Genomic DNA, 13653 nt, shown 5'->3' with positions numbered 1-13653 from the left:
TATTTTTGGTGAACCCTGTACAGCAAGCTGTCTACCTGAAATGCTGAATAACCTCCTATTTTCTTGAAGTGAAGATTCGTTTTTGGATTTTATGTGATGCAACTCTACCAAGTGTTATGGTATATCATACCACACAGCTATCTGGCCTCACACATCAGAACAAATATGTTTTGAAGAAGCCCGTATTATCAATAATTTTTGCCATCAAATGCAGCTTTCTGCTTGGATGTAAATTTTAAAATGGCACAAGACCAGGACTTCAAATAATTTTTAGAAATATTTGGTTTAATTTTAAACCTTTCATGCTTTCATCCAGGATGCAAATAGATTTACTCTTGTCAAAGTTTAGCTCTGACCTGATGAAATTTAATCTGTCATATCTAAATCAAGTTCATGTTCAGTTTTTAAGTCTCAGGATGTTAGAGTAAATAGCTCTAATATCTTACAATACAGTAATAAAATAACAAAAAGTTTTCTGCTAATGTTAAATAAAAGTGAGACTTTCAGTCTAGAAACAATCACCATGGGTGATCTTTGTGGAATTTTCTTTGATAAAGGGTAGACACACATTGATAACATAAACATAGTTTGTTGATGCATTTAAGAGCAAATTTCACCCTCTCTGAATAGCCTAGAAAACTTGCTTCGAAGCTGTTACACCTTTGCCACTACTTAAATAACTCATATTAGTAGTTCTTCTGTTATATCTATCTGTCATGTTGTCTTCTCAGAAAAGATTGAACATGTAATTAATATTACATCTCTATAAAATAATCATCCCTTCACTAAACCAGATTTCATAGTGTCTTGTCAAACTTTAGAGAGGAATTTCAAAAGTCAGATCAGTTTGAGAATAATTGCATCAGTAATTTGAAAAATTTTTAAAAAAGGAAAGAAGAATGACTTCCTTAACTTCAGATTTTAAGTTGACTTTATGTTACTGCCCTCAGCATCCAGTTGTTTCATTTCAGCATCCAGAAATGGAAAAGGTGGCATATCTTGTAAGTGCCTTTCACTATCAAGCAGCAAACTCATGTGATAACAGTGGAATTGGGTAAGAATGGATTTTAAATTTAGACAAGAACTAAAGAGAATTAAAGACAAGACCAGAGACATCTCTGAACATGGGTTTGTTTTAACTCCTCAGTCAAACAGGTATGCTAAATTCATCTCTCTAGTCTGGTATGTTTGATATTCCCTCTTTTCTTGAGGTAAGCCTTTGCCACTGTGTTTTTTAGCTTTTGGTGTGATGCAACTCAATTGAGTGATATCATATAAAACACAAACCTGGCATCACACCTCACTGCAAATATGTTTCCAAGAAGCCTCACCATAAGGAAAATTGAAAAAGCATTTGGCTTAACTTGTTGCTCAATTAATATTCTTCATTCATCTAATCTCTTTTCCTAGTGATTACAGACAACCTTGGATTCTGTTTTATCTGAGAATATCTTGCGAAGATAAAAGGCAGAATACCAGTCAGTCAGTAACGATATAATTGAACAATGTGGAGCTTCACAAAATCAAAAGACATTCTTAATTCATCTACGATTTCAAAGACCCTTGGAGCAATTTGTTTTGCTTCGTAATAACCTCAGTAATTTGAAAAATACTGTCCTAGATATTTGTTTCAATAATAAACAATTTTCACTACTGAATACACAAGGTACACTCTTAAATCATAGTTTTATCTGACTTAAGTTCCTCTAAGGAGGGCTGTAGCATTCTCATTCTCTTAAAAAAAAAAAAACAAAAAACTTTTTTATGTTGAAGATTAATAACAGTTGAATAACATAAAAAATAGTTATTATTTGAGCTCAAAAGCTTGAATTTTCCTCTGAATTAATATTTTCATGCACTCTACAAATTCATGGATAAGCCAAAATGAAAGTATTAACAGTTTCCTTGCTTCAGGCATTTTTCCAGTTCTCTATAGAGGGCATCTTAACTCTCACAAGTTATATTCTAGTGGAAGTTTCTTTCAGGTGTTTTTGGGTTTTTTCCTTGTTCTTTTTTTTTTTTACCATTCTCTTTGTCTTTACTGTATCCAACACCTGGATACTTAAATGTGAAATTGAAGTCAAGGGTCAGAAATTCTCTCCCAGGTCTCTACACAAGGAGTAACAGTATATTATTGTTTAAGATTGCCTGGGGTGTATGCCTACTGTTTCCTGGTTCTCCAGCCATAAAAATCTATGCCAGCCATGGAAGATTTGTTGCATTTTTGTACCAGAAAAACCCTCTTATTTAAGAGAGAAGAGCTACTTTGTAATAGCAAACCATAGACCTATTTTAAACAAGTCAGTATCTAGAATAGTTCATATAATTAGGCAGGAACAGAAATTCAGGGCAATAGATAATAGAATATGATGAATTGTCAACAAAGACAAATGTGCTTGGGTAATTTCAAGGGTCATCTGCTTATTTCAAGACTGTGTTAGTGTAATAGGGTCTCATGGAAGTAGGAATTTGGGGTGGTAGCAGAAGACAGCCTACTGAGTCCCTTAAAGGACAAAAGAAAGTCACAACAATCATTAATAATCACCAGAAGGACAGTCCCAAAATATGCAAAACAAACTGTACAAAAAACATAAATAAAGACAAGAAAAGGTAGACTTTGCTGCAGCATTCTCTTCACATTTAAGGATTGCTGCTACTCAGTCACTCTAGTTCTTCCTCACCTTCCACGGAGACAGGACACTGGTTTTAATTTACCATAAGATACATATTGCCACTTCGAGTCAGGGATAAGAATAAAAAACTTTTTTTTTTCTTTTTAGAATACATTTGAGTTAAGTAAATTTGAATATTAAACAGCATGTACATGCATGGGGCTTCTGGTATAGTGTTACCACGTAAGAAGTGATCAGCATGGAGTCAAGCTAACTTTGGATGCAGCATAATACACAGTTTTAACTTCATCACATCCACAAGACAAGATAATTTTTCATTTATGGCACATTATCTACCTCTATAGAGTTGTGATAGGATGAGAAAATGGAGGCAAAGGGAAAAAAAAAATAAGCAAGCATTCAGAGACACGAGGAAAAACACTACTTACTGAGGTGCTGAGAAACGAAGCAGCTTCTGCTCCTTAGCAAAACCTGTTAGAAACAGTCACTAATCTACAACCAAAGCTCTAAAAAAAAGTCCTGAAAAAGGCTTAAAAAACATTTTTACTTAGCATGCTCCCTAGGAAAAATTTTCATACAGAAAAGTTAAATACAGAAATGATACAACACTTGATTTTACAAGACAATGCTCATGTCTCTTAACTAGTAATGAACTAGTAATTTACAAATTTATTGTAAAAACCAAATCTAAAAAACAAGATCTAAAATAGGAATGAAATCTAATAAAGCTAGAAATCAATTGCTTATGTCCAAAAGTTTGCACAATGGTGTCTACCAATATTTACAATAATCTTTCCATTTCTTCCTATGAAAAATCAAGGTTCAATAGATGCATCAGTGTCTTGGTACAATAATCAGAGATTATTCAGTGTCTTCGTACAATAACCAGAGAAAACAATTCACTCAAGAATTTCATATGCGTTTAACTTGGTGATTTCTTCTAATGATTACATGTCAGAGACTGCTGTAACTGTGAAGTGCCTGCAATGAAGTCTTCCTGACTACAGTCACATTGCCTGTACTTGTCATTGTTTCCAAAGTAAAGCAGAATCCAGATCATCACATATTTTTTTACACTTGATGTCCTTATCCCTGGGGATAGCACCTGGGCAATATTGCAGTGTAAAAAATGTGTTCTGTATGTCCCACCCAAACCTATTCTCTTTGTGTTTAAAGTCATTGCCTCTTGTCTGTCACTGCAGGCATTGATAAAATCAATAAATAAAATCTCCTTCATTAACACAAGTCTGGAAAAACATCTCCCTGGAGCCTTCCATTCTCCTGGCATTAAAAATCCCAAGTCTCTAAGCCTGCCTTAATAGGTGGTTCTATCCCTCTAATGATTTTCATGTCCCTCCTCTGGGCCTACTTCAAGAGGTTTTTCTTGTTCTAGAGGCACCAAAGCTCAATGCAGCACTCCAGGGAGATCTCACAAGAGCAAGAAAAGGGGTAGAATCACCTCCCCCTGTCTTCTGGCCACACTTCTTTTTTTTTCAGTCAGGGTATAAATGGATTTATAGCTGCAAGCACACATTGCCACCCCATATACAACACGTTACCACAAAAATACATGCCACTGCACTCTTGAGGTCACATGCTTTTGGTTGGTGCTGTTAATATCTCCTGCTTCAGTCTACTTACGACATTTCAGACATGTATTGCAAACACAACATCATTCTGAAACCTCTTTTCCATAATCTCCCACAACCAAGCAAACAAATCAATTGTAATTTATAGGTCCGGTACCTCACACTTTAAACTGGACAGATTTCTTTGCACCCTCAATTTCAGCATCTTGAACTGCTGTATAAGATTCACCACCTTAGTTATCTTTTGGTCTTCTGTTGCTTTTAACCATGCTATGTATTGAGTCAGAAATATTATTCTGGCATCACACAATTCCATCGTGCCTACTGTTGTCACACAGCGTTAAGAACAAGGGAAAACATGCAATCCCATAATTTTCATGGCTTTCCGCCAAGGACTGACAGAAGGGCAATGAAATCCTGTATCTACAAACATTTCCCTTATACAAAGAAAAATAGAAACGAACAGAAGTTGAACTAAGGACTGAACCAGTTTGATTACAATATTTACATAGTGTTTTGATATTCAAAAATAACTGTATTATTATTAATCAAAAAAAAAGGAAAAGTTTCAAAGTGCAACATTTCTGATATTCTGAACTTACACATTTCTCTTTGTGCTCATGGACTTAAACCCTACTTAACTTAGAGGTGAAAAGATTTTAATGGCTTTTCAGTTATTATTCTCCTTCCGCTTCAATCCTGTCACTTAGAAGTCTAGGATTTGAATATAGATAGCTCTTTTATCAGAGAAATATGTCAAGGCTTTATCATAAGAGGCATATCAAATAAACACTGTTGGAGAAATAGGGAAAAAAAAGAAAAAAACCCTTACCCAGCAGTCAGAAGACCCCTCTGCTTTCAAAAATTCAAAGTCTATTATCTGTTTTCTAAGAGATCACCAAAATTATGAATCTGTCCCTGACTGGTATTCTTATAAACAGCTCATATACAATATCATCAGGATTTCTTTACTCCCTAGTTACAGACAGTTCATGCTGAGCAGACTGGCAATTTATTCCAACGCTCTCAGCACTTTACTCATTATAATGGCCAGTCACTTTGATGTTAGCTTCCCCCTTTAAAATCTAGGACCTGGAAACTTCTGAATTGTGTGCAGAAACATACTGCAAAATTCACAGATGATATGCAACCAATTGAGATCTCATTTGCTTGATGGAAATTAAACAAATTAACCAAATTAGAGGTCAGGTTTGCTAGCTGAAATACCTGCTTTTCATGTAGCACTTTTTCCTCACGCTGTCCTCTATCCACTGATCCTTAATAAGAAATGAGGCAATATTTTCTACTCCTATTGTTCGTAAAGAAAACCAAACCAAATCACTTGAGATGATAGCTCTTTGGTGTGGAACTTGAGATGACTTTTCACCACCAAGTCTCAGAAAACCCCCCAAGCCTACATATGACTTACATTCCCCCTACCAACGAATCCAGGTGTGCTAGGAAAAAAAACCAGCAACTGGTGTTATTTTACGGGTGTTGAATCAGGGAAGTTTTTATAAACATGGAGCAATCTAGAGAACATGTCCAGGATATAGCCAAGAACTGAGTTGCCCTACTGTCATTAGAAATAAATTCCATGCCTCAGTAATCTTACACCTTTTGGGGCCAGCTGGCCAAATAATACATTCCCATATTATTTTTCTGATTAAAGCCTTCATTACTACAAAGTAGTTGTCCAAAGTAATAAAGTTAACTAAGAAAATATTACTAACTAAAAGTAAATTAGTGTTCTCACACAGTCCTCATCCCAAGATTAATTATATCTGTTTCCTGAGGTGGTCTTTTAAGATTCAAAAAACCAGAAGATCTACAGTTAAATACTGCTACAGATAAGCTGCAGAAATTTGAAACTTTTCATTAAATGGACAAAGAAAGAAAAAATCAGGCACTCCTAACTATCAATGCTGCAGTTCATTAAGTTACATGTAGATCTGTATATAACACAAAATCCAAGGAACAGAGTAGTTTCAAGTGCCTAAGTAAGTATTTCATATCAAATTTTCTGGTTTTAACAACAAACACACAGAGTTTAATTCCAGCAGAAACAATCCTGAAAATCAACTGGGTTCCACTGTTGATACTCACTGATTCAACCAGAAGGATGATCCTCACTTTTGTGCAAAAGACCAAGCTTCTAGTGCCATACTTCACAGGCACAGTTGCTGCAAGACTTCATAGATGCAGGTAGATGCAGCGTGTGCTGCGGAAATATGGGCCACCCTGAACCTGGGCAGAGCCACATACTCTTCACTTCAGAGCTCTTGGGCCTTTACAGCATTATATAATAGAATACCAATTATTTCAGGTTTAAAATCAAAATTTAAAGCAGAAAGCTATTTAAGCATGTTCATTTATTTAGGATATGACCCATGGTAAAGTCAACAAAAAATAGTTGTCAAGCACCTTCTTTCTTTCTTTTTAGTATATTACAATTTGGAAGTATGGCTTGGAATGCCTTGCAGGTTTAATTTAATTACTGTAGCAGTGATCTTTTTATACTATTAACAAATAATCATTTTTCCCTGTAGACTAGATTATTTATTACATTTTCTGCCCACAGCTTAAAGCACATTGATCCCAATTACCAGTTTATAAAAGCCTTTACTGCATGACTTTTCTGCCAACCCCCAAAGCGGTTTTGAAAGTATGCAGGTCAAAAGAGGTAATAACAAGATTAATTAAAAGTTACAGGAAAAAAACAGAGATCGAAACAGAAATTAATTACTGAAACAAGGTCTCTGTGGCCCTTTTATACTTCTATTATCAAAAGACTATTTCTTACCATAGAAATAGTATTCTTATCTGTATTATATTTTTTTTTACTGAGGCAATTATTTGTTAAGAATCAGATAAAATAATTACATCAAAAGTCAAATTAGAGTGGGATGACACTAGAGTACAGTGTTTGTAAAGATATTAAATGAGTGCCATTGCTGTCACAAAATGTAATAGCTTAATATTGCAGTGTGATACAAATTTACAGTTACAATTTCTAATCACAAGCTTTCTCCCCAGGTGCCATAACTTGTCCTGGAGGAGGAAGGCAAGCAGACCTTGCTTATGAGGTAAAAGGGTCACATGTCCTGTATCCTTTCAAAGATTTTCTGTAGCCATCCTTAAAATCCTTCAACCATCAAGACAAGATTAGGTTTGCCGAAAGGGATTGGTTTGGGTGTTGTTGTATGTTTAAGGAGTTTCAGAGCAAAGTGAGTTTACCAGAGCATCACAGATACCACAATTTCTAGATCATATAGTACTTGGCCATCTTTACCACCCCTGCCCTCTTCTTGTGTGTCATGGTTTGACACTGACACAATGCCAGTGCCCCCATGCAAATGCAATCTCCCAACCGAATGCTGTGAAATGTGATCAAGAACAGACCAAAGCAGGCCCAAGCTTAATAACAAGGGAAAAAAAAAACTTTATTAAGCTACTACTACTAAACTAATATAAAAGGAAAAAGAAAGAAAAAAAACACACACAAAATTCAAAACGAAAACCTTCCAAAGCATTCCTCCTCCCACCACCCAACTCCAACAAACCACAGCGAGACACAATCTGGACTCCAGTCAGGTTCCCACCCTCCAGATAATCAATAATCAGTCCATCAAGGGAGAGAGGAGTCCCTCCTGTGCCACAGACCCCCCAAGAAACACAGCTGCCACACATGACACCACCCGGAGAAAAATGTTTGCCATGGTGGCCCTCTCCTTTCCATGCACAGTGCTCTCACCATCAATGCATGGATGGACAGACTGCTTTTAGGATTTTTCCTTTCAAGGAGGCCCTGCCAAGAGGGGAAAAAACAACAGTTCAGTTTTTCACTTTTTGGGACCACAGTCCCCCCCATTTTCTTCTGGGGCCAAGGATCCAAGAACAGAGATCTTCTTCTCTTCTTCTTCTCTGAAGACAGGGTGCACCACCACAAACCTCCCTAACTTTTCTCTGTTCACTCCACTTCTGTCTTTTCCCAGCTGAAGCATGGTCTCTTTGGCTCACTGGCATCCTCCTAAAATACAGTCTGTCTTGGAGGAGAAGATGGGTTCAGTCTGTTGGTACCAAGAAAAAGTCCAGCCAAAAGCCACTCCATCATCTCCTCCCACCTAGAATTTCTCCTTCTAACATCCCAGGGTCCAAGCTGTCTCTCTTCCTCTCTTTAAAACTGAGGAAGAGAAAAATTTCACAAAGCGTTTATTTCTCAAGGAAGGGTTAAAAGTCCCGACTCCCAAGGATGGCTTGCTGCCCAGGCTCCAGCTCCCACAGATGGCTGGGTACCTTGCAGTCCCCCCCTGCTCTTCTCCTTCCTGTGGTGAACTGTTGACAAAACTGCCGCTGTCTCGAGAGAGTGAGAGAGAGATTCTGTGGGGGGAATGGAGACATCCCAAATTTCTCCACCCTTCCATCTGCAAGGGGCCAGGCCCAGTTCCAGTCCCTCCACCCTTGGGCCTACCTCCGAAGGCCACATGGCTTTTCCCCTCCCCCACCCAGCTCATCACCAGGCAGGGGAGAGTCCTGCACTGACCGCTGACCGGAACCAAAGAGAGCGAGTTCTCCTGGGAATTCTGCTTTTAACCCCTCTATGTTCTCAGAGGCGTGTCCACCTTCAATTGGTCAATATCCAAATTTGTTGGAATCTGCAGGTATTGATGATTCCGAGATTGTATAAAGTCTCTGTCTTTCTGCCCCGTAGCCAAAGAAGAAGCCATAATTCATCTGTGCTGTTTTCAAGGTTGTTTATTCTTGCTTATCTATAACATGTTCTGCTGCCCTGCCGCAGGTCTGTCCTGCAGGGCAGCGTGCGGGGCTATGCCCCCAGTGGGATGTTACAAACATTATATACCACAAACTATGTGTGCTATATTTACAATAATGTGCCAATATCTATCACCTACGTTGAACAGTGTGTCCCCAGCCTAAACCAATAAAAAAATGCCAACACTACAGTGAAACATGGAGGGCATGAAGAAGGAGAAAAAGGACAAGACACACCCAATTTCCTCCATCTTGTCCCCTTTGAACCCCTAATCTAGAATCCTAAAATTTTACTTTTGCACTCGTGCCACACTTAATTATTACTCATACCAAATACTCCGAGCTTGCAATTCATCCTGTAATATTGAAAACTCTATTCCATGGACAGAGATCAGAGACAGTGTCTCTTGGGACTCTGTACAGGGGGGTTCCTGACCCCCTGCCAGGGTCCCAGGCCCTCCAGGGTAGCCAGAGGGAAGCCCTGGATTCCCACACAAATTGACCTCTTCCTTCCAAGAAAAATTCTTTTTCTGTGTCAAACCACGACATTGTGCTACAGTTGGATATTTTGGTATAACAGCAACTATGTTGGAAAGGGCTCTTCCATGTCTTTCTCTTCACATTCATTGGCCTTATCTTGAGCTGCGAATACCTAAAAGGCACCAGTGTTTTCCAAATTTCATTTTGGTGGGGACTTTTTTGGGCTGCAAACATCTGTCTACCATGGACTGTTTCATGAGTTCCTCAGTGTTTCTTGAACATTGACATGCATTTCCCATCAAATATAATTATTACTTCTTCTTCCATATTTTTTCCAAACTAACACATTTTATTTCTAAGTTCAAACACGACTACCAACTGTTTCAGCATTTTCGCCTCAGAGCCAGTGCAAAATCAACATCTTATCTTTATTTGTTGTTTATAGGAAGTTATGCACTCAGTTGCATTCTACATTACTAAATAATCCACAATCATATTAGTGAATAGATAAATTTAATTTGTCAACAAAAAAAAAGTTGAAAATTTATATTGAGCATAAAGGTATACCATAGTCCCAGATAGATCTTCATAGACTTGATGAGTGGCTCCCTACAGACCTCAAGATGTTTAACAAATACAGTTGCAAGATCCTGTACCTCAGTCAGGTCAATCCCCAGTTTCAATACAGACTGCAGGGTGAATACACTGAGAATAGTCCTACATGGCTGAAGAATTGAATATGAGTTGGCAGTGTCTGCTTGCAGCCCAGAAAGATGATCCAGATGCATATAGGTCTACAAGACCTGATGAGATGCATCCCAGAGCCCTGAGGGATTTGGCTGAAAGTAGTGGCCAAGACCCTCTCCACGATATTCGAAAAGTCATGGCAGCCAGGTGAAGTCCCATATGACTGATAAAAGGAAGATATTGTACCAGGCAAGGTCAATCCACCACAAGCATTATCCCATATCTACATGTGTGGAAAAGTTTCTAGCTTGGTTTTCTAACTAGTCAAGAATACCAATGACTGCCAAATCTACATCTTCTGTGCATATCTAGTGATATGTGCTGAAGGCAAAATGGTTTCTCTGTCATGCAGGAGTTTTTGAATGAAGCCTTTAGTTCTGCATATTCTCTTTCCAAATACATTTTTGGCATGCATAAACATGGTTTTAGCAATGAAGTCCAATATATTTTTCTGGCATTATTGGTCAAGTGTTCCTTTGACACAATATTTGACTCATTCAGTTCATTGGCTTAACAAGCTGTGTGTTAAACATCTCCAAAAAGGAGTGGATGAGCATATATATACCAGCAACATGCAAAGATATCTATCACCCCAAAAATGGTTATATATTTATCAACACAGAGGATGAAACATAGGCTAGACCATTCAGTGGAAAGGAATAAATGAAGGAAAACACAGGATGTTGTTGATGATATAGTTATTTATGAAAGTCTACTTAACTGTTTGTAAACTTGCAAGTATAGCCAAACTGCACGATAAGCTCAATCATCACTTTTTTAATCTGTCACATCTACATCTTTACCTTGAAATGATAGCTCCCTTTTGTTCCTATCCATTGCAATTCCAGCAATAATCTTTGAATGGATTGATAGAGATCAACTATGTAAAGTCATGCCTTTTGTTGAACAAAGTATATCAGCCCCAGAGCCTACGCAAATATCAAACTTGATTATCAGATCCATCTCTTGGTGGGCTTACTGAATATTTTCTTGGGAACTTCACAAAGGCTTCAGGTAGAAGAGCTGGAAAAGATCTTTGTAATCTTGCTATCTGCCAATCACTCTCACAGTCTAATTTAATTCCTGTGTGCCATTAATATTTGAAGCACAGCTTATCACCTTAATGGGTAGCTCTTCTTTACTCTACTTCTTAGAGCTAAGGCTGTACACAGAACAAGCTTGTTCTGTGAAATGAACCCTTTGCTAAAGATCAAGATTTTTAGCAAGTTTGTAAGAAAACCCACTGCACATCACAGCAGTCTGCGTACTGTATATACCTTTATACAGCCAGGCTCCAGCACGGAGGCTCTCAGAGCTTCTCAGACTCATTCCTAGGTGAGGCATGGCAGCTCTTTGCAGTACCCAGGAAGACCTGCAGCAACCCAAGGGAAGTTTCTTACTGTTAGAAGAGGATCATATTACAGCAAAATAATTTAGAACAATCATTTTTTGGGCTAATAGCAAATTCTGATACTAAAATGCACAGTTCTCAGCTATCTGCCTCACCAGTTTATTGCTTGCCTGAAGCCACATTGGCACAGGGGAACACATGTCTATGCCCAGCAGCTTCAGTTCGGCAGATAACTAGTGCAGAGGACAGCATGCTAGCTTAAACTGTGAAATACAGTCTGAGGACAGCATGGACTTGCAGCCATGCTGGTTTAAAAGCATAACCCACTATCTCACCTATCAAACAAGCAGTAAGCTGGTTATTTATAAGCTGTTCAATTGCCACTGGAATAATGCAAACATTTGACCCGAAGAGTTATACTACTTCACTTTGTTATTGTAGTCACATGACAAAACACCTAAGACACTACTTCATCCTAAAGAACTAAATTGGCCTAAAAAATATAAAGAAATGGGATGTGAGAGTGGATCTTTTACTTTATTTTACATTTCATTATATTAGATTACACATATCTTGAATTAAATTTAGAGACATTTTGGAGTTGAAATTTAGATAATACCATGTTCTAGGAACATTAATACATGTATAAACATTAGAAGTTAACTACAGAAAAAAAAAAAAATTCTGACCAAAGGAGTGGACAAACTCGTGTTCATAAGCTTAATTGCAATGCAACACCAAATATTACTCAGACCAACCAACACTTCACAAAGAGAAGCAAAGAGAAAAAAGGGCAGCTGCAGCTGCCCAACCCCTCCTCACCATCATAACAAGAGAAAAAGCAGCTAGTGTGTCGCTTCTGCACCCTTTGCCACACTGCAAAGCAGAAATGCCTTTATTATTGATATGTCAAGCTTCAACAGCTGCTGTGCCAGCATCTCAGCTTGAGAGAGAAGCAGGAGGGAGAGCCGGAGGGGAAGGATAATCTCTGAAGCCACTTAATTTTCATTCATCTCACTGGAAATAGAGCACTTATAGGAGTAATTTCAGTTTTCTGAACACCTTTCTATCTCTGCCTTCAAGCAGCCCTTTTTTTTTCCCAAACACAAAGCAGTACCTGACTCTTTCTGTTCAATTTTACTGCACCTACTACACCTTTCAATTCATACTTCTGTAACGAAAAATAAAGTTCTGAGGGGAAGCAAAGCCCTACAGCAGCAAAGCTGTACAGAACAGTCACCAACAAATAGTTCACCAAGCCATGAAAGGGCTATAAATACTTGAGAAATCGGAATAGCTTATGTTTCTACCCAATTTGCCCTGTAGTTATGAGTCTAGTTCAACTTTTTACAGCAGAGACCACATTCTCTTGTTTGTATGCTGGCTTTTAAGAACTTCATGAGATTTGATTAAAACACAGCTTCATAAGCCAAAATATATTCATAACTACACAAAAATCAATAAATTTCCAGTTCATCACACAGCACTTAATTGTTGCCGTGCCTTCCCAGAGGATTCTTTTTTCCCCTTTCATTCTTTTCATCTGTTCATATGAGTGATTCATTCTCCCATCATCAAAGGAGCTCACATCTATACACATGAATCCAAAATTTTATCCAAACCATTTCTTCTAAACAGAAGACCAGCAGTAGAAATATGCAATTTCCCCCATTTTAAGCAGTGTAAGAGCTTTATTTGTGATCATGTATTATTTCTCTGACATCAAATTATAAATTATCCCTAGTCAGCAATCACCATAACCATCTATTTCTCAAACCATATTCCTGAAGTGGACTGTTGCTTCCACAATCACTCAGATTTTATTTGGTCTGACATCTTTGATGGCTGATACATTCAACTGGCTGTTTGACTCACCCATGAGTTAACAATGGTCCTCTTTCACACTCCTAATATCTGTCCCTGAGATTACATATGTATTCTGGAGTCACTATGTGTATCTCAAAAAATCAACACAATAACACAATTAACAATAGTGCTGCCTAGTTGGGAATTTTTTAAAGACAAAAAAATTGCTAATTTTTCTGAATGAACTGTTTGACTGAAAATTAATAAATTGTTA

General features: G+C 37.8%; 1 protein-coding gene and 1 long non-coding RNA gene across 2 annotated transcripts in view; one reads left to right on the top strand and one right to left on the bottom strand.

The window, feature by feature from the left end:
• The window catches only part of LOC140681963 (uncharacterized), a 49018-nt gene extending 41753 nt beyond the window's left edge, over nt 1-7265 (bottom strand). The window contains exon 1 of the long non-coding RNA XR_012053230.1: nt 3062-7265. This is a non-coding gene — a long non-coding RNA (uncharacterized lncRNA). The remainder of the gene's footprint in view (nt 1-3061) is intronic.
• The window catches only part of PRR16 (proline rich 16), a 361985-nt gene extending 354374 nt beyond the window's left edge, over nt 1-7611 (top strand). The window contains exon 7 of the transcript XR_012053229.1: nt 7259-7611. The gene's annotated coding sequence lies outside the window, so the exon portion shown is untranslated. The remainder of the gene's footprint in view (nt 1-7258) is intronic.
• Nucleotides 7612-13653: the final 6042 nt, after the last annotated feature.

Source organism: Taeniopygia guttata, chromosome Z (assembly GCF_048771995.1).
Source record: "Taeniopygia guttata chromosome Z, bTaeGut7.mat, whole genome shotgun sequence".
Taxonomy (NCBI): Eukaryota; Metazoa; Chordata; class Aves; order Passeriformes; family Estrildidae; genus Taeniopygia; species Taeniopygia guttata.
The sequence above is the reverse complement of the archived record's forward strand: the minus strand, read 5'-3'. Positions and strand labels throughout refer to the sequence as shown.